The sequence below is a fragment of the Schistocerca serialis genome, chromosome 3 (genome assembly GCF_023864345.2).
Source record: "Schistocerca serialis cubense isolate TAMUIC-IGC-003099 chromosome 3, iqSchSeri2.2, whole genome shotgun sequence".
In the NCBI taxonomy this organism is placed as follows: domain Eukaryota; kingdom Metazoa; phylum Arthropoda; class Insecta; order Orthoptera; family Acrididae; genus Schistocerca; species Schistocerca serialis.
The window spans coordinates 107,817,736-107,842,933 of NC_064640.1; the positions used below are offsets into that span (position 1 = coordinate 107,817,736).

At 44.5% G+C, this 25,198-nt stretch overlaps 1 protein-coding gene and 1 non-coding gene across 2 annotated transcripts in view; both read left to right on the forward strand.

Moving 5' to 3' along the window:
• Nucleotides 1–25,198, forward strand: part of LOC126469788 (uncharacterized) — a 229,428-nt gene that overhangs the window by 84,391 nt on the left and 119,839 nt on the right. The gene's annotated exons all lie outside the window — the stretch shown is intronic.
• Trnap-cgg (transfer RNA proline (anticodon CGG)) lies at nucleotides 15,824–15,898 on the forward strand. The gene has a single exon. It is a non-coding gene; the product is annotated as a tRNA-Pro (tRNA).

Below are 25,198 nucleotides of genomic sequence, written 5' to 3' on the forward strand. Positions count from 1 at the left end.
GAGGCAGCTTCACGACATCGCGGGAATCCCGACGCTGCAGGGCCGCTTCCGCGAGCTCGCCACAGGATTCCACGCGTTGGCGAGGACATCGAGAAACCCGCTGGTCAATGGACTGGGCAACCAAATTCACAGGCGCCCGGCCCCCAGATGGCCGCACCTGCTCCTGGAATGATCACCTGGCAGCAAGAGAAGAAGAACGCCACCCAGTGACAACTTAGAAGACAAGCCAAATAGAGAAAAGACAACGAATACACTACGATTCACCGAAGCAGGAACAGTAGGCTCTGCTTAACCTGCATCGACCGTGCACGGCCTGCGCGTGTCACGAAGCAAGCAAGTACACTCATGCTCATAAATTAAGGATAATGCTGATACATGGTGAAACAACGCTCTGGTGGGCGGTTTGCGGGTTTAAATCACCTCGGGGTATGATCGTGCGGTGCATTTGACCTGTGGTCGTCGCACGGTGGCACTGGCAGCAGTCCACATACGCAGAGGTGTGTTGGTGCATGTCAGCGTACGGTGCCGCGAGTAAGTGTGCAGACATTTTCAGAAGTGCTAATGGTGTCTGTGTGTTGAAAATGGCTCAAAGAACACATATTGATGACATTATGAGGGGTAGAATACTAGGGCGACTGGAGGCTGGTCAAACACAGCAGGTCGTAGCACGGGCCCTCAGTGTGCCACGAAGTGTGATCTCACGATTATGGCAACGATTCCAACAGACAGGATACGTGTCCAGGCGCTACAGTACGGGACGTCCATAGTGTACAACAACACAAGAAGACCGATATCTCACCATCAGTGCCCGCTGACGGCCACGGAATACTGCAGGTAGCCTTGCCCGGGTCCTTACCGCAGCCACTGGAACAGTTGTCTCCAGACACACAGTCTACAGACGACTGAACAGACAAGGTTTATTCGCCCGGAGACCTGGAGGTGCATTACACTGACCGCTGGTCACAGGAGAGACCGTAAAGCCTGGTGTCAAGAACACAGTACATGGTCATTGGAACAGTGATCCCAGGTTATGTTCACGGACGAGTCCAGGTATAGTCTGAACAGTGATTCTCGCCGGGTTTTCATCTGGAGTGAACCAGGAACCAGATACCAACCCCTTAATGTCCTTGAAAGGGACCTGTATGGAGGCCGTGGTTTGATGGTGTGGGGTGACATTATGATTGGTGCACGTCCACCTCTGCATGTCTTTGACAGTGGAACTAACGGGTCAGGTGTATCGAGACGTCATTTTGCACCAGTATGTCCACCTTTTCAGGGGTGCAGTGGGTCCCACCTTCCTCCTGATGGATGATAACGCACGGCCCCACCGAGCTGCTATCGTAGAGGAGTACCTTGAAACAGAAGATATCAGGTGAATGGAGTGGCCTGCCTGTTCTCCAGACCTAAACCCCATCGAGCACGTCTAGGATGCTCTCGTTCGACATATCGCTGCACATCTTCAAACCTCTACGACACTTCAGGAGCTCCGACAGCCACTGGTGCAAGAATGGGAGACTATACCCCAGCAGATACTCGACCACCTGATCCAGAGTGTGCCAACCCGCTGTGTGACCTGTGTACGTGTGCATGATCATCATATCCCATAGTGATGTCGGGGTACATGCGCAGAAAACAGTGGCGTTTTGTAGCATGAGTGTATTTTGTTGTCTTTATAGAAGCAGTAGCAGCAGAATGGGCCGGCCAAGAGGGCTCAGTGACTTACAACGGGGACCTGAGGAACAAATACATTATGAACATTTCAACCCTTCTAAAGCTGCCCAAATCGACTGTTGGTGATGTGATTGTGAATTGGAAACGCGAAGGAACAACCACAACTAAACCAAGACCGAGCATACCTTATGTATTGACGGACAGGGACCGTCGAGGATTACGGAGGTTGTTGTAAAAAGTCGCATGAAATCAGCGAAAGGATTCGCTCGGGAGTTCCAAAGTACTACCAACAGTCCAGTTAGTACAGTGCCTGTGCGCAGGGAGTTAAAACGAATGGCTGCAAAGGCTGAGCAGCTCTTAATGAGCCATACATTTCTGTAGTCACTGCAAAACGACGCTCGAGTTGGTCTAAAGAGCGAGTCCACTGGGCAGTGGATGACTGGAAACGAGTGATTTGGAGCGATGAATTACGCTATACCATGTGTCACTCCGTTTGGGTTTTGCGAACGCCTGGTGAACATTACCTGCCATCATGTTTAGTGCCAACAGCTAAGCACGGAAGAGGTGGTCTTACAGTATGGGGGTGTTTTTCGTGATTACGGCGCGGCCCTCTTATTGCGCTAAAGAAAACGCTAAATGCGGAATAATCTCAATACATTTCATATTATTGTGTGCTGCGTACGGTTGAGGAACATTTGGGAGGCGAGACATACCCAATGTTGCTGCCCACATGCAGGTGTTCGGATGTTATTGATCAGGTAGTGCATGTGAGAGGGGCCAGTTTAGCCGTGAGATAAATACCTAAAATCTGTCAGTGTACCGGGCGATCAAAAAGTCAGTATAAATTTGAAAACTTAACAAACCACGGAATAATGTAGGTAGAGAGGTAAAAATTGACACACATGCTTGGAATGACATGGGGTTTTATTAGAACAAAAAAAAACAAACAAAGTTCACAAAATGTCCGACAGATGGCGCTGGACAGCAAAACGTCACTGACTGCACACGACAATCGTGTATAAAAGGAGCTGTAATGAGAGAGAGAATCAGATGCGCCGGTAGTCGCAGCATGTTGACGTTACCTGAAAAGGCGCGTTTAGTGAAGCTGTATTATCAGAATGGGGAATTTGCTAGTTCAGCATTACGATCCTACCACCATAGGAAGGGGATTCGAACGGGTAAAGGTCCGTTGACAAATGCAGCTGTGGCGAGAATGATTTCGAAGTTCGAAGCCACGGGTTGTTTAGACGATACACCCTGTAGTGGCCGCACGAGCACAAGGCGTAATGCTGCTGAGACAGTTCAGGAAAAAATGGAGACTGTAGCGGGTTCGTCTATGCACGGGGAAGTCAGCGTTCGTGCAGTCGCACGTCGCACCGGCATGCCATCACTACCGTTTGGTTGGCACTTAGGCGTACTCTCCGATGGTATCCGTACAAAATCCATCGGCATCATGAACTGTTACCTGGCGATTTAGTGAAGCGGAGGGCATTTGCGGTGTGGGCGCTTCAAAAGATGGCGGAAGATGACGATTGGTTGAGTAACGTGTTGTGGACCGACGAAGCTCATTTCACGCTCCGAGGGTCTCTCAACGCCCACAACCGCAGCATTTGGGCTACCGAAAATCCTAGAACTGTCGTGGAAACTCCATTGCACGACGAGAAAGTCACGGTATGGGTTGAATTTACCACATCTACTGTTATCGGGCCATTTTTTCTTCGAGGAAATGCGTAATTCTGGTTTTGTACCGTAACTGCTACCGTGACGGGTGAGAGGTACGCCGATATGTTACAGAGTCGTATCATCCCCAGCCTGGCTGATAAACACCTGCTGGAACGTGCGATGTTTATACAGGATGTCACTCCACCCCACACTGCTAGACGCGTGAAAGACCTCTTGCGCGCGTCGTTTGGTGATGATCGTGTGCTCAGCCGCCACTTTCGTCATGCTTGGCCCCCCAGGTCCCCAGACCTCAGTCCGTGTGATTATTGGCTTTGGGGTTACCTAAAGTCGCAAGTATATCGCGATCGACCGACATCTCTAGGGATGCTGAAAGACAACATCCGACGCCAATGCCTCACCATCACTCCGGACATGCTTTACAGTGCTGTTCACAACATTATTCCTCGACTACAGCTATTGTTGAGGAATGTTTGTGGACATATTGAGCATTTCCTGCAAAGAACATCATTTTTGCTTTGTCTTACTTTGTTATGCTAATTACTGCTATTCTGATCACATGAAGCGCCATCTGTCGGACATTTTTTGAACTTTTGTATTTTTTTTGGTTCTAATAAAACCCCATTTCATTCCAAGCATGTGTGTCAATTTGTACCTCTCTATCTACATTATTCCGTGATTTATTCATTTCTCAAATTTATACTGACTTTTCGATCACCCGGTACTTTCCACACTGCAGGCGGAGAAACTTACGTCAGCAATATGGGACAAATCCTTTGAAGTGCTACTTCAAATTTTTATTATAGTTATGGATGAAACGAGTAGATTAGATATTACAGTAACTAAGAGAGCGATTCGCAGAACATAAGAATATTTTCATTTCTTACCTATGCTCTAATGCAGACATGACTGAAATAACAAGTATAATGAAAAAGACCTAAACTCTATGTCCAGATGTATGACAATTTTCTCTTACGAAGTTCTTATACTGTAACTTATACGAATAATCCTATTTATAAAACGCTGTCGAAATTACTGTTCCGAAAAAGGGAGAGAAACAAAGACCATAAAACGCAAAGGAAGAAGATAAGTATAAAAATTAACAAAATTATACTGGGCTGTTTGTATGGTAAAAATATAATTTTTGTATAATAAAAATGTAAGGTAGCATACTGGGGAAAAGTATTAGTGAGTTAGATAATAATTGAACTATGTCAAAATGTTTTCGGAATCTACAGAATATAAATAAATAAAACATCTAAGCACAACATTTCGTGGAGTCTTGACTACTGGCGTTGGCAATCATTGCTTAGGCTTCTGTTGGGTACAAACTGCCCGGGGCTGTTAATAATAATACTTGCTGCATTATAGGGAGAACCGATCTATAATGTTCTCGTTTCTTTTACCAAACTTAACTTCAATACTCTACGAGCGGTCAAAAATATTGTTACATACATTTAGGCCATGTTTTAAAAATTTTGCAGAACAGATGTAGCGATGTGCAAAGATGACGCGTTGCTCCTAGAAAATAGCTGAAAAGCTTTTAAAAACTATTACATGAATGATGCGTGACATTATGCATCTATTAAGATGTAGCAACACGAAATAATAATTAAAAGAATCCTATCAGTTGAAATAGTACAAAGTTATCACATTCACATTTATTGTAGTGTCAGTAATGGACGTACTAAGTCCGTACCGAACATTACATCTCACATTCGTGCTGTAAAGAGACTTAAAAAGATAACAGTGTTATAAAAGAAATCATTCGTATGAGTTCAATAATAATTGGTATACCTACAAATGTAAGTGCCTCTACTAGGAAACAGGTAATGTCTGTGGACCACATGAACGGGTTTCTGACCTGCAACTAGAGTGCAATCTTTGGGTCGCCATGGCAGTAGTAGGGAGGTTGGCAAGCTAATCCTTCCGGCCACCTTTTACCCCAGGAAAGATGCCCCGCCCTCAATTTGATAGCAGGCTGAGTGTACCTGGGGCAAAGGCCTTGACGCAGTGGATACACCGGTGCCCGTCAGATCACCGAAGTTAAGCGCTGTCGGGTGTGGCCGGCACTTGTATGGGTGACCATCCGAGCTGTCATGCACTGTTGCCGTTTTTCGGGGTGCACTCAGCCTCGTGATGCCAATTGAGGAGCTACTTGACCGAATAGTAGCGGCTCCGGTCACAGAAAACCGTCGTAACGACCGGGAGAGCGGTGTGCTGACCACACGCCTCCCCCCCCCCCCTTTATCCGCATCCTCAGTGAGGATGACACGGCGGTCGGATGGTCCCGATGGGCCACTTGTGGCCTGAAGACGGATTGCTTTTTGGGTGTAACTGGGTCCGTCGTGCAGCGACTGGAACGAAGAAAATGCATCACTCCTTACGGGGATTGAAACAGAGACCTTTATGGTCATAATCTAAAGCTCTGCCCGCTAGAACACCGTGGCCATACCTCCACCACAAGTTTACATTAACTGTTATAGTTAGACTACACAAAAAGTGTCGTGTGTGACAGTAGCGAGGAATCCTATGTATCTGTTCAAAAACGTAGTATACCGATTCAAGCAAAAATTTAAAGGAAACTTCAGAACTATGAACCATTACCTTCTCCTTCATAATCCAAACAATAAAAGAAACGGCTAAAGGCAGTATTACTTTAGGGTGCCCCACTTTCATTGCTTTAGAACATTTGGACGTTTCTTGTTCATACATGAGTTACGGCAAAATATTTGTTAAGACTACGTACTAAGCGACAGCAAACCCAATTTTCATTGTTACTCAGCTTAAAAGTAGATTTCCTAAAAATCGTTTTTCAGGCATTACAGAGCGAAAAAATCGGACACAGTGAAAAACTATGGATTTATAATTTTTATACAAACTAAAGTATTTACTAAATTGCTAACTTCAAACGGGGATGTAGTCTTGCTTCATTTACAGAAAATATTTACCTCTCAGTTGCACCAGACAATTATCTTTGGTCGACAGTGATTGCGAGTTAACGACACAATATTACTGCAGCCGCCTTCATACTGCATTCATCGTAAACGACAGAAATTCTTTGGTAACTTCTTTTTCTATGTTATACAATCTGTGTGATGGTCTACTTACAGTAAGATCACCAAACAAAAATATAAGGGAACGACAGAAACTACGACAGCAATCCAGAACAGGTGCGTATTTGGCTACATTAAACACAGGTAAGCTTCCTACCGCACGAAACTGATATTTAATAAAATACAATTCCTCCGGATTGTCTTCCACGTTAGTAGTGGTTTGAAGAGTGCTATGGAGTCCCTTTTCGATCTTCTAGCAATAAACATGTAAGTCACATACAACAAGTAACTTAAACAATTAAAAAAAATATGGTTCGAAGGGTAATAAGACAGCACTTTGTAAGGCGCGATCAAAACTTTTCCGTTAGAAGGCCACATAAAATTTTTATCTACATGTTGTTACTCATGTACCCGCATCGGAGTGGTTCTGGGTTGCATATACGCTACGGCAACATATTGAAACGGAAACTTTTTGATCGCCCCTTATAGTTCTGCGGGATTATGTGTTTATCTCATAACATGTAACGCACTCTTGTTGGGGAACGTGCAGTAGTAAGTGCACAGCACACGTAAGTATGCTGATTTTTCCTAACATATCCTGGATACTTGCTTTTTTTTTTTAACTCTATCATTATAGCTTCGCAGTCAATCAATTTAACCGAAGGAATATTTGTTGGTCCTGTTTTGGGTGGCATACATTATATGTGCGGTTGTTTAGCATTTGATCAACAGCGTACATCTAACGTATTGCCGCCCCGGACAGTAACTACAGATCACGCTTCCACAAAACCCTTGAAAGTAATTCTTCCAACGTAAGGTAAGTACATTGACGTGCTAAGAAGAGCTGATCAGCTTGTAAATGAAAATACGATAACTCTGTCTGTGTCAGAACATCAGACCACATGAATAGCATCATATTTATGTTAGTAGCATAACGGGTACGACCTACGTGTACTAACACCATGTTCATAAGTTAAGGGTTCTGAGAGAGAAATAAAATCATTGCGTCGTGCGCGACACTATGCAGACTTGGCTGTATCGGGTCATAACGGAAACACGTAACATCAAGATGTTTGTGCGAAACAGACAGTGCGGGGAGAGGTATTGCGTACAGTCGTTCCAATTGCGTGTTTTCTTTGTGTCGGGCACACAGTTTTCGATGTGTACAAGATTAGGATGCTACAACGAACACATTTGCGCAACCTTACACATGACGAGACAACTGGAAGATTAGAGGCCGTTTATAGTCAGTATAAGCTGAGGCAGAAGTTAAAGATTACTCTTATCATACTTTCAAGGCTAAAGATAAAAATATAAATGTCACACGGCATTCTTGGTTGGGAAACCCCGCGGAATTGTTTCAACCGCCTGTCGGAAATGGTGTTCTTCCTTCGTGCACGTTTACAAGAGAGAATAGCGTAGCATGTGCGTCTGTGGAGTGTAGGTGAGTGCAATGGGTGCGTATATGTTCTAGTGTTATGTTCGTGTTGTATGATGGTTAGAGAAGGGAGAGGGTGAAACCCAGTCCCGGCACATAGGCTACTCCTCACGAATAGCTCAAAGGGAGCTATCGAGCTGAACGTCTTCATCTACATCTACATCGACATCTACATCTATACTCTGCAAACCACTGTGAAGTCCATGGAACAGGGTACGTCCCACTGTACCAGTTATTAGGACTTTTTCCCGTTAAGGTCATGTATGGAGCGCGGCGAGAATGATTGTTTGCATGCCTTTGTGACTGCTGTAATTAATCTAACCTTTTCCTCATGATCCCTATTTATGGAGTTCTACTATATTCCTAGAGTCATCATTTAAATACGGTTCTTGAAACTTTGTTAGTAGACTTTCTGGGGATAGTTTCTGTTCTCTTCAAGAGTCTACAAGTTCAGTTTCTTCATCATCTCTATGACACTCTTCCGTGGGTCAAACAAACATGAGACCATTCGTGTCACCCATCTTCGTTTACGTTCAACATCTCCTGTCAGTCGTGTGTAGTACGGGTCCCACGCACTTGGGGAAATATTCTACGATGGGCTGCGCGAGTGACTTTGAAGCAATGTCCTGTGTAGACTGTTTGCATTTCCCTAGTGTTCTGTCGATAAATCGAAGGTAGCACCTGCTTTACCCCTCACCGGCCAAATACTGGCACGAAAAATTCATCCGTCATCAGGATTCGAACCGGCGTACATCCAAGTCGAGCGGCACTTGAGACTTTTTTTCGATACGTTTCTTCGTCGTTATGTCGTCAGTGGTTCTTTGAACATTTGAGCAACAACGTTCAAATTCTATCAATGAGATCGTCACTCAGTTTTTTATTACAGATCGTGGCCAGTCACCTGACTGAAGATGCTGAGCTACCGTGCCAGAGATAAAGCTGAGCGCTGCGATTGCTATGCTTCACAAGGATCCGGAGATTTTATGGTTCAAATGGCTCTGAGCACTATGGGACTAAACTGCTGAGGTCATTAGTCCCCTAGAACTTAGAAGTAGTTAAACCTAACGAACCTAAGGACATCACAAACATCCATGCCCGAGGCAGGATTCGAACCTGCGACCGTAGCGGTCTTGCGGTTCCAGACTGCAGCGCCTTTAACCGCACGGCCACTTCGGCCGGCCCAGAGGTTTTAGACCAGCAACATACCTGCTCTGCTAAAGACCTAGACATAACCTCTTGATCACATTTACCTCCAGACTGATATCACCACGCAAAGACACCCCCCCCCTTCCCCCTCGTGGCGATGCTAACAAGGAAACCTCCCCATCGCACCCCCCTCAGATTTAATTATAAGTTGGCACAGTGGATAGGCCTTGAAAAACTGATCACCGATCAATCGAGAAAAAAGGAAGAAGTTTTGTGGAACTATGAAAAAAATAAGCAAAATATACAAACTGAGTAGTCCATGTGCAAGATAGGCAACATCAAGGCTACTATGAGCTCAGGAGCGCCTTTTTCCCGAGTTGCCGGCACGGTAGCTCAGCGTGTTCGGTCAGAGGGTTACGTGCTCTCTGTAATAAAAAGACTGAGTTACTCGATTAACAACGAACTTCAATGGGTGTTTTACGACGTCCGCCCTGAGCAGATGCAACGATCAAGAGCGAACAAAATGAGATTAAAAAAAAAAAAAAAGAGTTAGCGTGATCAGCTGCGGAACGAGAGGTCCTTGGTTCAATTCTTCCCTCCAGTGAAAATTTTATTTTCTTTATTTTCTCAAAGTTATGATCTGTCCTTTCGTTCATTGACGTCTCTGTTCACTGTAACAAGTTTAGTGTCTGTGTTTTGCGACCGCACCGCAAAACCGTGCGATTAGTAGACGAAAGGACGTGCTTCTCCAATGGCAACCGAAAACATTTGATCGCAAGGTCATAGGTCAACCGATTCCTCCACAGGAAAGCACGTCTGACATATTCTCTATGACACTGGTGACGGCATGTGCATCACATGACAGGAATACGTTGTCGACCCACCTAGCTTGTACACTTGGCGAATGGTTAAAAAGATTCGTCTACCTTGCCCGATTTAAGTTTTCTTGTGGATGTGATAATCACTCCCAAAAAAGTGGTGAAAACATAAGAGTTTGTCACATAAACTGCAACAAATGAATGCAACAGTTTCACAGTCGCACGGTTTTCCCTGTGCTCCGTCAAAACATTTGTTTTTAACGGTTTCAAATTTTTCCGTGTGTAGACCGTCAAATCCTGCATATGTCCAAGCAATTCTGGACATGTCCTGGAATTTTGGAGAGCGAAGCTGATTATGTACGAGTGCCTGAACTTTGATAATTGTCTGAAAATTAAAAATTAAAAGTTTCACTTGGGGGAAGAATTGAACCGAGGACCTTTCGTTCCGCAGCTGCTCATGCTAACCACGGGACCACGGTGCTCCTCAGCTCAGTGTAGACTTGATGTTGCCTATCTTATACATGGACTACTCAGTTTGTATATTTTGCTTATTTTTTTCGTAGTTCCAAAAAATTCTTCCTGTTTTCTCGATTGATCTGTGTTCAGTTTTTCAAGGCCTATCCACTGTGCCAACTTATAACTAAATCTGAGGGGGGTGCGATGGGGAGGTTCCCTTGTAAGAACAGTCGGGCATGCTCTGTTCACGGCTGAACTGTGTTGTACATTGTAGCAAGTCTAGATTCTTCAGGGGAAGATGGAAGAGATACTATAGCACAGACACAACTTATTAGTAATTTGTAAAAACTTAATCATGGCAAATACTTAACTTTGGAAACAATTATTGTTCTCACGAATGGAATGTGTTTGGTACTGTCGCTGACACATATAACATTTAGCACCCAGTTCATTGCATAATGATAGTTTCACATCTCATAAAGTTCTGAATAACTGTTCTATTAGGATGCAGCCATATTTGTGCTAAGACAGTACTGTCGTCGCAAGCAATGATTACAAGTGGTGGCTGATTACATCGAGACTGGGCCGAGCGGCACCGCATTCGGACAAATAAATTTCAGGCTGCGCTGGCGTAAGGAAACACATGGGGACAAGTCTACGCCGATGTCTGGTCTTTACTTGTGGTACCATTATGTGCATGAGGCCTCGTTCTGTAGCCTGTAGCCTCGAGCGATCCTCCCATCCTACGATTACTGGACACGTTACAACCCTACCAGAACCGTGGAACGGGACTGATATGGTTGTGCCAGCCTTCTTGTCTGGGACGCCCGAATATTACCACATTAGGAGCATGTAGTCCATTGCATCTAAATCTAAGGCCACTAGGCGGTGTATGGCAGAGGGTACATTGTGTGTCAGTTTGAATTCCATTCCCAAACTCCCATTAGTGTTCCATTTACAGATGGTACACAGGAAGAAATTTTGTCGGTATCACTTCGTGTGGGGCTAAATACCTCTAATTTTAGCGTCGTAGTCATTATGTGAGATGTATGCCGGAGAAAAAAAAGTTCCTTGATTCATGTTCGAAATAGGGCGCTCGGAACTTTGTGATATGTATCGCTTCACGTGTAACGTCTAGACTGTAATTTATGGATATTTCCTATAACACTAACACGCTGAGTTAAGAAACCTGTGACGCATCGTCTAGCTTTTTTTTCCCCTATGCCTTTCGTTAACTAACTTAGTAATGGTCTCAGGTCGAGGAACAATACTCAGTAATTGGACGAACGAGAGTCATGTAATGTGACCTGCTTCTTATGTACATAGCACTTATCAGGATTCTTTCAGTCAATCTACACATGGGATGTGCTCAAATCCCCTTATTTAAATTTACGTAGTTATTCCACCTTGAAACACTCTGGAGGGAAACTCGTAGATGTTTGAGGGTTGTGACGAACTACAGCAACAAATCGTCCAATGAGAAGTCAAATGATATCGTATCTTTCTGTCATTAGATTTATTTATGTTATGCCAAACTTTGCACCAGGTGCTGATGATCTAAAAGTGTCTTTGCATTTCGGTACAAGTCTCTAAAGCGGAAATCTAGGCTTGTTCGGCGAATTTCATTAGTGAAGTCTTGTCAAGCTATCTGCCGAGTCTTGGAGTTGTGTTGTGGCAAGGTTTATACGAATTCCCTGGTCATCACATTCAAGAGAAGTGTCGGCTTCGTGTGCAGTTCGTGCGTTTATAGCCGCTGAACCGAAGATTCCTATGCAGCGGACCCGTCGAGTGCGCCAGTCGTATGCCTGCGGCAGAGGTCGCTGGTGGGGAGACGCCCGGCGGGGAGGGAGGGGTCCAAGTATCGATCCCGGCGAGGGCGGCGGAGGCAGCGGCCGGGTCAGACAGGCAGCAGCAGAGCTTCACGCCCACGCCACAGGCCGTGTAATCTTTTCTGGACATCCGCTTCGCCATCGAGGGAAGAGTCTCTGGTCAAGCAGCTACACTGCGCAAAAAAGTATCTCCGTAACTGACTCCCACTGCGACGCATAAGTTTCAAATCTGGCTCAAGGGTGACTACATCCTTCCACTGTAAAGCCCTCTTTACACCATCCACTTTCTTGTCTCAACTGAAGACTCGAGTCAAGTGCGTCTACTGCAGCACCCCTATCGTTTTATTCCTATACTGAGCCTCGTCTGTTTCGAGTGGTCATTCTCGTTTACACGTCAGCGCCAAAATGACCAGTGTTGCGAGAGCTGTCTGCTGCACAGTTTGGCATCTGAATGGTGGAAGTGAGGATATGAGGAACTATTCTTTTTACGGAAAAATCGAAATATACTAACAAAATTTAGGAACAAGCAATGACAATAGAGATTATTAATGACAAAAGCAGAATTCATACTGGAAGTTCTTGTCAAAGGTCATATGGTAAATTATTCACACTCGTGAGAACTGAAAGAATAGGAACAATGCCATTGAAACATTTCAGAACATATACATTTATTTGCTCGAGAAAATACGTACTTCCAAACACATCAGACAATTTGTAGAGCGCAGTAAATTGCGCATTTTTGCTTTATCCTTTGAGCTTATTTCTTGCTAACTGCCAAATAATAACGAAAATTATTTTTCTCGTCCAGTAATTTTCATTAAAACACGTTTATCTATTTGCATTCTTATTTATGCGTAGCGAAAGTTTTTCTTTGTAAAAAGTACTTTCTGCTTTCAGATATTTCGTCTCTCTTGCAGGAGACCACTAGCAGGAAAAAATACCAGGATCTTTATAACTTTTCAGTGTGCCACGAAAACAAAGCAAACAACATAAAAAAGGTTAAAAAGACACGAAAGCACAAAATCCACTTCTATAATAGGACTCAGCTGAACCAGAATAGATTATAATTTCCGATGTTACCAGATGCCGCTGGAGTCCCTTGTCTCGGCCCATGTGCAGCGTGCAGTGTACTCGGCAACTGACAAGGGAACCTCCCCATCGCACCCCCCTCAGATTTAGTTATAAGTTGGCACAGTGGATAGGCCTTGAAAAACTGAACATAGATCAATCGAGAAAACAGGAAGAAGTTGTGTGGAACTATGAAAAATATAAGCAAAATATACAAACTGAGTAGTCCATGTGCAAGATATGCAACATTAAGGACAGAATGAGCCTATCTGCGACGTGGTCCCGTGGTTATCGTGAGCAGCTACGGAATGAGAGGTCCTTGGTTCAAATCTACCCTCGACTGGAAATTTTAATTTTTTATTTTCGCAAAGTTATGATCTGTCCGTTCGTTCATTGACGTCTCTGTTCACTGTAAGAAGTTTAGTGTCTGTGTTTTGCGACCGCACCGCAAAACCGTGCGATTAGTAGACGAAAGGACGTGCCTCTCCAATGGCAACCGAAAACATTTGATCGCAAGGTCATAGGTCAACCGATTCCTCCATAGAAAAACACGTCTGATATATTCTACACGACACTGGTGACGGCATGTGCGCCACATGACAGGAATATGTTGTCGACCCACCCAACTTGTACACTTCGCGAATGGGTAAAAAGATTCTGCTACCTTGCCCGATTTAGGTTTTCTTGTGGATGTGGTAATCACTCCCAAAAAAGTGATGAAAATAAGAGTTTGTCACATAAACTGCGACAAATGAATGCAACAGTTTCACAGTCGCACAGTTTTCCCTGTGCTCTGTCAAAACATATGTTTTTAACGTTTTCAAATTTTTCCGTTTAGGTGTATCGTCCCCATACTACGGCGCAGTTACCTCGCATCGGACGGACGGACGGACAGATAATAATTGTCTGAAAATAAAAAAATAAACTTTTCACTCGAGGGAAAACTTGACCCAAGGACCTCTGGTTCCGCAGCTGCTCACGCTAACCACGAGACCACGGCGCTCATGGGCTTAGGCTATCCTTGATGTTTCGTATCTTGGGCATGGTCTACTCAGTTTGTATAATTTGCTTATTTTTTCATAGTTCCACACAACTTCTTCCTGTTTTCTCGATTGATCTGTGTTCAGTTTTTCAAGGCCTATCCACTGTGCCAACTTATAACTAAATCTGAGGGGGGTGCGATGGGGAGGTTCCCTTGTGAGAACTCCACACCCGGCACAATCTATAGATCACTGACGTCATAGACACACTCGCGTCCTGAATGGTTGCTGATTTACACGCAGGCACTAAAGGTGAGCGCATTTCGAGTAGTCGAATGGTTCGAATGGCTCTGAGCACTATGCGACTCAACATCTGAGGTCATCACTCCCCTAGAACTTAAAACTACTTAAACTTAACTAACCCAAAGACATCACACGCATCCATGTCAGAGGCAAGATTTGAATCTGTGACCGTAGCGCCACACCAGCCGGCGAGTAGTCGATTTTGACCAGAAAGTCTCTCATGTAAAACGGGCTTAATGAGGCAGAAGCGTGACTCCCTGGGATGTCGACCCATGCCAGAGCAGAAAATCATGGAGTGAGGTGAGTTAATGACGTCGCATTGGCACCAAACTTCACCAAAATTCTATCCAATGCCATAGTGGACGTGTCTCACGTTGGGAAGGTTGTTACACCCAGTCTAACCCACATTTCTCCCCTTCTTTTGACGCCCCTGCAAAGGAGGTCAGAACTGCCACATCCAGCATTGAAATTACGTCTTTTTGCTATGGGTGGCAGAGGAAAACATTTCAGGCTCACAGCCGTTCATAATCGACACGGAGAGTCCTCGGAAGGTGGTATAAACGGTGTCAATGAAACCATCTCATTTCCGTGAGGCGTTGGTTCCCACACATTTCTCGGCCGAAAATGACGGTTGGCAGTGCGATGTGTAACAGGACAACGTTCGCCGCTGCTGATATCTTGCCAGACGATTAAGCTCAACACTAAGGATATTGCGGGGCTACAACCCCACTTAAAGTGATCTGACCCTTTCGGAGTGTAGCACGACCGCAATTTTCGTTCTGGTATACAGGGCGGAACTACTAGGACCATTCAAAACCATTCGACGAAATATGAAAGCTATCCAAAGTGGCTAAGGGTGTTCATGCTTTTTCAGCCCTCTAGCTTCGCTCCTTCCTGTGGTGTGATCACGAAGAGCTCCAGAACTGACACACAACGGCGAAGGGTTCCTCTGAGACCCCCATTTCGGCAACACACTTGGTGCCTCCCATGCACCTTTGTCGATCACGTTAAAAATTTACCAGTCAGAATTTTATATTAGGATAATTTGATCTCGAAACATGTGTCGTTAAATAAATCACACTTTTTGAACAACTGGTGCGTAATAATCTCCATACCATCTTTCAATAGCGCTAGAAACACGTTTCGAACAAAGTCTAGATAACAAGGCCTTGCACAACAATGCAGTAATACAACAGGCCCAATCAACTGGTTGTCTATCGCACCACTGCACGTCTTTACAAAGAAGCTTCCAGAATGAGATTTTCACTCTGCAGCGGAGTGTGCGCTGATATTCCTCGCAGGAGAGCTTCTGTAAAGTTTGGAAGGTAGGAGACGAGATACTGGCAGAAGTAAAGCTGTGAGGATGGGGCGTGAGTCATGCTTGGGTAGCTCAGTTGGTAGAGCACTTGCCCGCGGAAGGCAAAGGTCCCGAGTTCGAGTCTCGGTCCAGCACACAGTTTTAATCTGCCAGGAAGTTTTACAAAGAAGCGTTCTTGAAAAATGGGTCTCCACAAAGGCATACGGATTTTCGCCGGAGCACCGATGTAATCACGAGTGTTACTAATACCATGACGAGAGGAAGTGACTTCATCAGTAAACAGCGTTAATCGGACTACTCGGCGATTCGTAGTTAACCAACGACAAAATTCAAATCGGCTACGTTCATCTTGTGCTCGAAAGTATTGAATCCAGTGTAATGTAATTTAGGATAGAGGGCTTTCATGCATAACGTCTGTCATAATCCTCTACGCGGAACACTGATACGTGCAGAAGTTCTCAGAGTGCCTGTTGAATCACTATGTTCTACCAACTGAATACGTTCTTCTGCTTCATCCAGATACAGTTGATGTTAACGCTCCCATGATATATGACTGCTAAGCACAGCACATTCTCGTGCAGTTTATTGAAAACACGAGTAAAACTCCTGAATCTGGTATTCTGTGGTTAAGAGATCGTCTACTGTATTCTCCACAACCAAGAGCAGCATCATCAATGTTTCTATTATAAAAACCGTACACAAATAACATACAGCCACACTCAGCATTCGTACATACGTCCGGCATACCTAAATGACACAGTAGAACTGACCAAAAAAGTCACATTCACAGTTGAAAAATTCAACCATATAAATTGAAGCACATCTTCACAGCTTGGACTTCAAAAAATTGACAATCGATAAATAAACTCATAGCAACTGGAGTGCCAACACGAGAAATAAAAACTTATCTCTGTAGCCACACCCATCTCTGTAACCAATAAGAACTGTCCACGTGTTATGCGTTGGGGTCTTCAGTCCGAAGAGTGGTTTGATACAGCTCTCCACACTGTCCTGGGCAAGCCACTTCATCTTTGAACAACTGCTACATCATACATACATCTGGACCTGATTATTGTATTCATCTCTTGGTCTCCCCCTAAATTTTTTATCCCCCCCCCCACACACACACTTCAAAGCCCGTTACTGTCTCTGATATATTTACAACGTCATCGGAAAACCTCAAAATTTTTATTTCTTCTCAATGGAATTTAATTCCTATTCCAAATTTTTCATTAGTTTCATTTACTACCTGCTCAATATACAGATTGAATAACGTCGGTGATAGGCTGCAACCCTGTATCACTCCCTTCTCAACGAATGCTCCCCTTCCATGCCCCTCGAATGTTATTACTGGGATCTGGTTTCTGTACAAGTTGTACACTAGCTTTCGCTCTGATACCTACAGAATTTCAAAGAAGTTTCCAGTCGACAAAGTCAAAAGATTTCTCGAAATCAGCAAAAGCTGTAAACTGATCAGCCAGCACATTATGACCACCGACCTGCTATCGATATAAACCCGTCCAGGGGAAAGCATCGTCACCTGGCGAGGAAAGACTGCTAGGCAGAAACATGCACGGTGCTTGTAGTATCAGTGAGCGTGCTATCCGTGTGTAGAAAGGGGAAGGCGCGCGATTTATCTGAGTTTGACCGAGAGTAGACTGTGACGGCCCGGAAGCTCGGCACGAGCATTTCGGAAACTGCGTGAAATGTCGGGTGTGGGAGGAGTTTTGTGGTGAGTGTCTTCAACATGCGGCAGAACCAAGGTGGAACCATGTCCGGGCGTTATGCTTGTCGTCCACACCTCATTACAGATGTCGGACGTAGTAGGTTGGGCAGACTGGTAAAACAGGACAGGCAGTGAACTGTGGCGGAACTAACATCAGACTTTAATGCTGGACCAAGTACAAGTGTGTCTGCAAACATAGTGCACCGAACGCTCATAACGATGGGCCTCCGCATTCAACAACCCACGCAAGTGTCAATGTTAACACCACAACATTGGCAACTACGGCTGAAATGGACACGTGACCATCGGGACTGGACGTTGGTGCAGTGGCAGAGCGTTCCATGATCTTATGAATCCCGATCCCTTCTTCATCGTGGCGATCGGCGGCCCGAAAAAAAAAAAAAAAATGTTCAAATGGTTCTGAGCACTATGCGACTTAACATCTGAGGTCATCAGTCCCCTAGGACTCAGAACTATTTAAACCTAACTAACCTAAGGACATCACACACACCCATGCCCGAGGCTGGATTCGAACCTGCGACCGTAAGAGTCGCGCGGTTCCGGACTGACGCGCCTAGAACCGCTTGGCCACAGCGGCCGGCGGCGGGCCCGAATCCGTCGCCTTGCAGGGGAACAACTCCTTAACACCTGTACCACTGGAGGAGACAACCTGGCTTCGGCTCCATCGTGCTCTGGGGAACATTCATGTGGGGATCCATGGGTCGAGTCCAGCTCGTGCAAGGCGCCATGACAGACAAGGAGTATCGCGCACTGGTTGCAGACCACGTACACCCATTCATAGGGCGCTCAGTCCGGAACCGCGCGACTGCTGCGGTCGCAGGTTCGAGTCCTGCCTCGGGTATGGATGTGTGTGATGTCCTTAGGTTAGTTACGTTTAAGTAGTTCTAAGTTCTAGGGGACTGATGACCACAGATGTTAAGTCCCATAGTGCTCAGAGCCATTTGAACCATTTTGAACACCCATTCATAACGGTCAAGTTTCCCGAAGGCAGTGGCATTTTTCAGCAAGATCATGCACCATGTCACAAGGCCATAAGCATAATGGAGTGGTTCGAGGAACACAGTGGCGAGTTACAGTTGATGTGCTGGCCCCTCAACTCACCAGATCTGAACTCAGTCGAACACATCTGGGATGTGATTGAACGTGGCGTAAGAGCTCGTCGCCAATCTCCCAGGAATTTACGGGAATTATGTGAGTTGCGTGTGAAGCTGTGGTACCAGCTTCCTCCAGCGACCCACCAAGGCCTCACTGCTTCCATACCACGATGCGTCGCCGCAGTTATCCGTGCCAAAGGTAGACATACCGCTCATTAGGTAGGTGGTCTTTGTCTTCTGGCTGATCGGTATAAACGCAGGTTTGCCTTCCATTAACCTCAGTAGGGTCAGTATTGCCTCGAATGTTTCTACATCTCTCCAGACTCCAAACTGATCCTCCCAGAGATCGGTTGCTGCCAGTTTTTTTTTATTTTTCTATAAATAATTCGTATTAGTATTTCGTAACCGTCGCTTATTAAACTGATATTTCGGTAATATTCACACCCGTCTGACATGATTTCCTTAAAATTGGAATTATTACATTCTATTTAAAGTCTGATGGTATTTCTCCTGTATCATAAATCTTACACACCAGGTGGAATAATTTTGTTATGGCTACCTCTCTTGCCTCTCCAAAGGGTATCAGCAGTTCTGACGGAATGTCGTCTACACCAGGGGCGTTAATTAGATTTAGTTCTTTCAGTGCTGTGGCAAATTCTTCTCGCAGTACCGTATTTCCTGTCTCATCTCCAATTACGTCTTCTTCCCTTTCTATAATATTGGCTTCAAATTCATTTCCCTTGTACAATATACTCCTTCCACCTTTCATCTTTCCTTCTTTGCTTAGTACTGGTTTTCGACCTGTGATCTTTATATTCATGCAGCTGTTCTTTTTCTCCAAAGGTCTCTTTAATTTTCTCGTAGTCGGTACCTATATTTCCCCTAAGTTATATATGTTTCTATAACCTTACATTTCTCCTCTAGCCATTCCTGCTTAGCCATTTTGCACTTCCTATCAAACTCATTTTTTGATGTTCCTATTCCCTTTAGCCTGCTCCATTTGCTGCATTTTTATATTTTCTCCTTTCGTCAACGAAATTCAATTTCTTCTGCGATATCCAATCACTTCTACAAGGCGTTGTCTTTCTACCTGTTTGATCCTCTGTAGCCTTCATTATTTCGTATCTAACAAGGTTCAAAATGGCTCTGAGCACTATGCGACTTAACTTCTGAGGTCATCAGTCGCCTAGAACTCTGAACTAATTAAACCTAACTAACATAAGGACATCACGCACATCAATGCTCGAGGCAGGATTCGAACCTGCGACCGTAGTGGTCGCCCGGCTCCAGACTGTAGCGCCTAGAACCGCATGGCCACTCCGGCCGGCCTCTAACAAGGGGAAGGCATCAGACACGGCCCACCGATTCGACTCAAATTTGGCAGGTCGCTTGTGTACGACCTAAAACGAAGAACTCTTAAGATATTTTGGGTCAACACCCCCACAATTTTGACAAAATCACGCCTAAAGGTTATGACGAGCAGTCGACTCAAAATTGGAGGGATCGATAGATAATTGTAAATAGAGCACTTTCATCATCAGGTATGGGGTCCGCAAACGCAAACTTCTCCAGAAATCGAGGAAAGAAACTTTTACAACTGCCGCTTCTGTACCCACATGGTACAGCGCTTGTCCATTATTCAGATTATGCACCTGAAAGATGTGAAACAACAAACAATAACTAGTTACTACGGCATAAAGAGACGAGCTAATTACTAAAAACTACATTCAGTACTCGTCATATGTTACTTACGGAAGAACACTGTATTCATTCACAATACGTATTTCATGCGGCGCATTAACGATGGAAAAATCACTACATGTATCCGCGAGGTTCGCGGCAGCCTAATGACGGAAAACAACTCTTTTCCATTGACTTCTATAAGGCTCGTGCTGGACACCTTCGTTCTTCCAGGTTCACAACCATGATATGACGAAGAGGCAACCGGGACAACATACCTCTCCCCGCGTGAATTCTGTCCCGTGCCTCGCTGTAAACACGCGACGCGCGTTTGGCTATCTGTGATCCCTCGTTAGGAATTGGCAGCACTCGGAGTTGTTTTCATGTGACAAGGCTTAAAACTTTAATACTTTACTAACTCACGGCGTTTGGGAAATTAGTTTACCTACCTTATTATTATCATTCCTTATTGATTTACTTACCTTATAACCCTCCTATCCCTATCAATTGATATATGGAAAAATACAAACGAACAGAACAACATCCACTAGGCTCCTTCGAGTTTCGAACCCAGGTTCTCCCATTCCCAGCCACTTACCTTCGCCGTTGCGCTGTTTTTTTTTTTCCTCTCGTTTTGTTCGCTTTTGTTCGTTGCATCTGCTCGGGGCGGACGTCGTAAGACATCCGTTTAAGTTCGTTGTTGATCGATTAACTCAATTTTTTTACTACAGAGGGAGCTAACCCTCTGACCGAACACGCTGAGCTACCGTGCCGGCATAACAGACGCTTTCTCTCAGCTGTCGGTGCTGTCGGCGAAAAGCTCTTACCATGTGAGTACAGAAGCCGCAGTTGTACAGTTTCTTACCTCGATTTCTGGAAAAGTATGCGTTTTCGGACCCCATACCTGATGATGAAAAATGCTCTATTTACAATTATCTATCGATCCCGCCAATTTTGAGTCGATTGCTGGTCATAACCTTTAGGGGTGATTTTCTCAAAAACGCGGGGGTGTTGACCCAAAATATCTCAGTCCTTAGTTTTAGGCTGTACACAAGCAACCTGCCAAATCTGAGCCGAATCGGTGGGCCGTGTCTGAGGCCTTCCCCTTGTAAGAGCTACCCATTCGTCTTCTACTGTATTCCCTTCCCATGTTTCAGTGACTCGTTGCCTAATTTTCCCTCGGACCTCTGGTTATTTCAACTTATCCAGGTCCCATCTCCTTAATTTCCTACCTTTCCTGCAATTTCTTCAGCTCTAATCTACAGTTGATTAGCAATAAGTTTTGGTGAGAATCCACATCTGTCGCTAGAAGTGTCTTGCAGTTTAAAATCTGTTTCTGAAATGTCTCTCTTACCGGTATGTAATCATTCTGAAACCTCAGGGTGTCTCCTGGTCTCATCCACGAGTACAACAATCTTTCACTATGCTTACACCAAGTGATAGGGATGCTCTGGGGAAAATTCTACTTCGCAGCCATTCCTTTCGTCCTTGGCGATATTCACCTAGTATTTTTCCTTCACTTACTTTTCCTACTAATGAATTCCATCACAATTAAATTTTTCTTTCCTTTAACTATCCGAATAATTACTCTTATCTCATCATGCATTCTTTCAAACGCTTCACAGTTTGTGGCTTTAGTTGGTACATAAACTTGTTTAGCCGCATTCCTATTTTCTTATCAATATTACACCTACTCCAGCATTACCCTTATCTGATTTCGTATTTATAGGTCTGTACCCACTTGACCGGAAGTCCTGTTCATCCTGACACCGAACGTCGTTAATCCCCACTGTACCTAACTTCAATTTATCCATTTTCCTTCACAAATTTTCGAATCTATCTGCACTATTAAGGTCTCTAACTCTCCACGCCTCGACCATAGATTGCGTATGGTTTTTCCTGATGGCGTCATTATTCCGGAGTTCCGAATGGGACACTTTTCTGCCTCCGGAATACTTTACCCAGGAGGATGTCATCATCACTTAACCATACAGCAGAGCTGTATGCCCTCGGGATGTAAAGTCTCGCTAAATGCACATACGATATATAATTTCACTGGTGCCTTTATCATGATGCATATTAACTCACGTTCCAAATGATTGATGGTGATGCCCGATGAAGCAGGGGTAAATACTTTCAATACGAGGTTATCATGCGTCTATAATGCCCATGGAACGTTAATGGGATACTCGGAGCTAAAAGATAGCAACACGAATCGTCGCTGATCTCCAGAAGGTGGCTGTCAGTAGTGGGAGACATTACCACAACCCGTGATGCATGGTATGGGGAGCCGTTTGCCATTCTGTATTACCATGAGAAGGCTTATCTCATATTCACGCTGTGTGGGTACTGCCAGAGGAGTGCAACGCACAGTAAGTGCCCCCACTGCCAAGGACTGTTTTTGCTGTTGTCGTGCTGTATAACATTTGTTACAGAAGTCACCAACCTTGCTTATGTATTTTTTTTTTTTTTTTTTTTTTTTTTTTTTTGCATCTCGAACATCTATAAAATTATGAAGAGGAGTTTATTAGCACTATTACCTGCAACAAGACAAAAATTCCACTTAAGAACTATCAACTTCCTGCCTTCACGTGCAATTTGAGGATAACATCATAACGATTTTCAAACATTGTATCGAAATTATTTTGATAGCTAATATAAATGACATTAAAGGGTATTAACAATTGACAGTCAAGGACGATTATGACCCTCTCTACACCGACAATAGAGTCGGCCATGTCTGAGAGAGATGGGATTAAAAAATGCTGTTGCTTGAAAGAGATTCGTCGTGTATAGAAACATTTTAGAACTAGTGCGTCATTCGCTGTTAAGGTTCAAATGGTTCTGAGCACTATGGGACTTATCATCTGAGGTCATCAGTCCCCTAGAACTTAGAACTATTTAAACCTAACTAACCCAAGGACATCACACACATCCATGCACGAGGCAGGATTCGAACCTGCGACCGTAGCGGTTACGCGGTTCCAGACTGAAGCGCCTAGAACCGCTCGGCCACTCTGGCCGGCTCGCTGTTAAGGAAAAGTAGTGAAAATGGGTGTTACTGTGTTTAGTATCGTTTACTCAAAGTAGCTACTAATATTTTATAAAGTATGAAGTACGTATTGCATTTTGATGCGTATTCAAAAGTACATATGAACGATCTGTTTTAATTTATCTCCTAATGATGGCTGTCGTTTTCGTAATAAACATGGCGGCATAGCAGAAAGTTATTATCTAGTGCAGTTCTTTAGTCTGGCACGACCAAAGACATTTGATGTCTTCTTCGGGAGTGAATAACAGTAAGAGCCGTCATTCTGTGTTTATGGAGGTGAAAATTATAGCCAGTCATATTCGCATAGCTTACGCTACCATCCAGTCACAAGACGGTATTATAGTATGTAGGATTTATCACTGAATAGAGGTGAGAAAGTGAAATGCAGTAGCCGGCCGCTGTGGCCGAACGGTTCTAGGCGCTTCAGTCTGGAACCGCGCGACCGCTACGGTCGCAGGTTCGAATCCTGCCTCGGGCGTGGATGTGTTTGATGACCTTAGATTAGTTAGGTTTAAGTAGTTCTAAGTTCTAGGGGACTGATGACCGCAGATGTTAAGTCCCATAGTGCTCAGAGCCATTTGAACAATTTTTTTGAAATGCAGGTAGAAACATTTTAAGGAGGTTCATTCCAACTAAATTGAAACCATTCATCATAGAAAGGACTTCTGGGCCAGTAGGAATTTATTCTATCGAGTCTCGTCTCGCACAGCCTTACTCGAGAAAGTGCACTTCAACCAAATGAAAACTGGAGTTGTATTTATCAACTTTACCCTAGACTACAATAAGGGGTGGACTACTGGCAAAAATTAGAATAATTTGAAGCAGATTGCCATATAATCTATTAAGAAGTATGATGATTTCAAGAAAATCCCAAACTGTTGTTAATGAAAAGACCCGTAACCTAAAGTTAACTATAAGAGTCCCGACCGTCCTTTCTTTCGCTTAACCAGTATACAGCGAACATAGCGGGGAGCTCATAACGTAAACTCGCACACACCTACGACGTGCTCATACCATGCCAGAGGAAAGAGCTGAGCTAATCAATCCACATTCATCGTGGATCAAGACATACCCGAGGTGACAAAACTCATGGGATACTTCGTAGCTGCGCGCGATTAGCCGAGCGGTCTAAGGTCATAGACTGTGCAGCTGGTCCCGGCGGAGGTTCGAGTCCTCCCTCGGGCATGGGTGTGTGTGTTTGTCCTTAGGATGATTTAGGTTAATTAGTGTGTAACCTTAGGGACTGATGACCTTAGCAGTTAAGTCCCATAAGATTTCACATACATTTGAACATTTTTTGATACTTCGTAATACCGTGTCGGACCTCCTTCAAAAATGGTTCAAATGGCTCTGAGCACTATGGGACTCAACTGCTGTGGTCATAAGTCCCCTAGAACTTAGAACTACTTAAACCTAACTAACCTAAGGACAGCACACAACAACCAGCCATCACGAGGCAGAGAAAATCCCTGACCCCGCCGGGAATCGAACCCGGGAACCCGGGCGTGGGAAGCGAGAACGCTACCGCACGACCACGAGATGCGGGCTCGGACCTCCTTTTTCCCGGCGTAGTGCAGTGGAGTGCGTAGTGCGTAGTGCAGCAACTCCACGTGGCATGGACTCAACAAGTCATTGGAAGTCCCCTGCAAAAATATTGAGCCCTGCTGCCTCTGTAGCCATCTATAATTGCGAAAATGTTGCTGGTTCGAATGGTTCAAATGGCTCTGAGCACTATGGGACTTAACATCTGAGGTCATCAGTCCCCTAGAACTTAGAACTACTTAAACCTAACTAACCTAAGGATATCACACACATCCATGCCAGAGGCTGGATTCGAACCTGCGATCGTAGCAGTCGCGCGA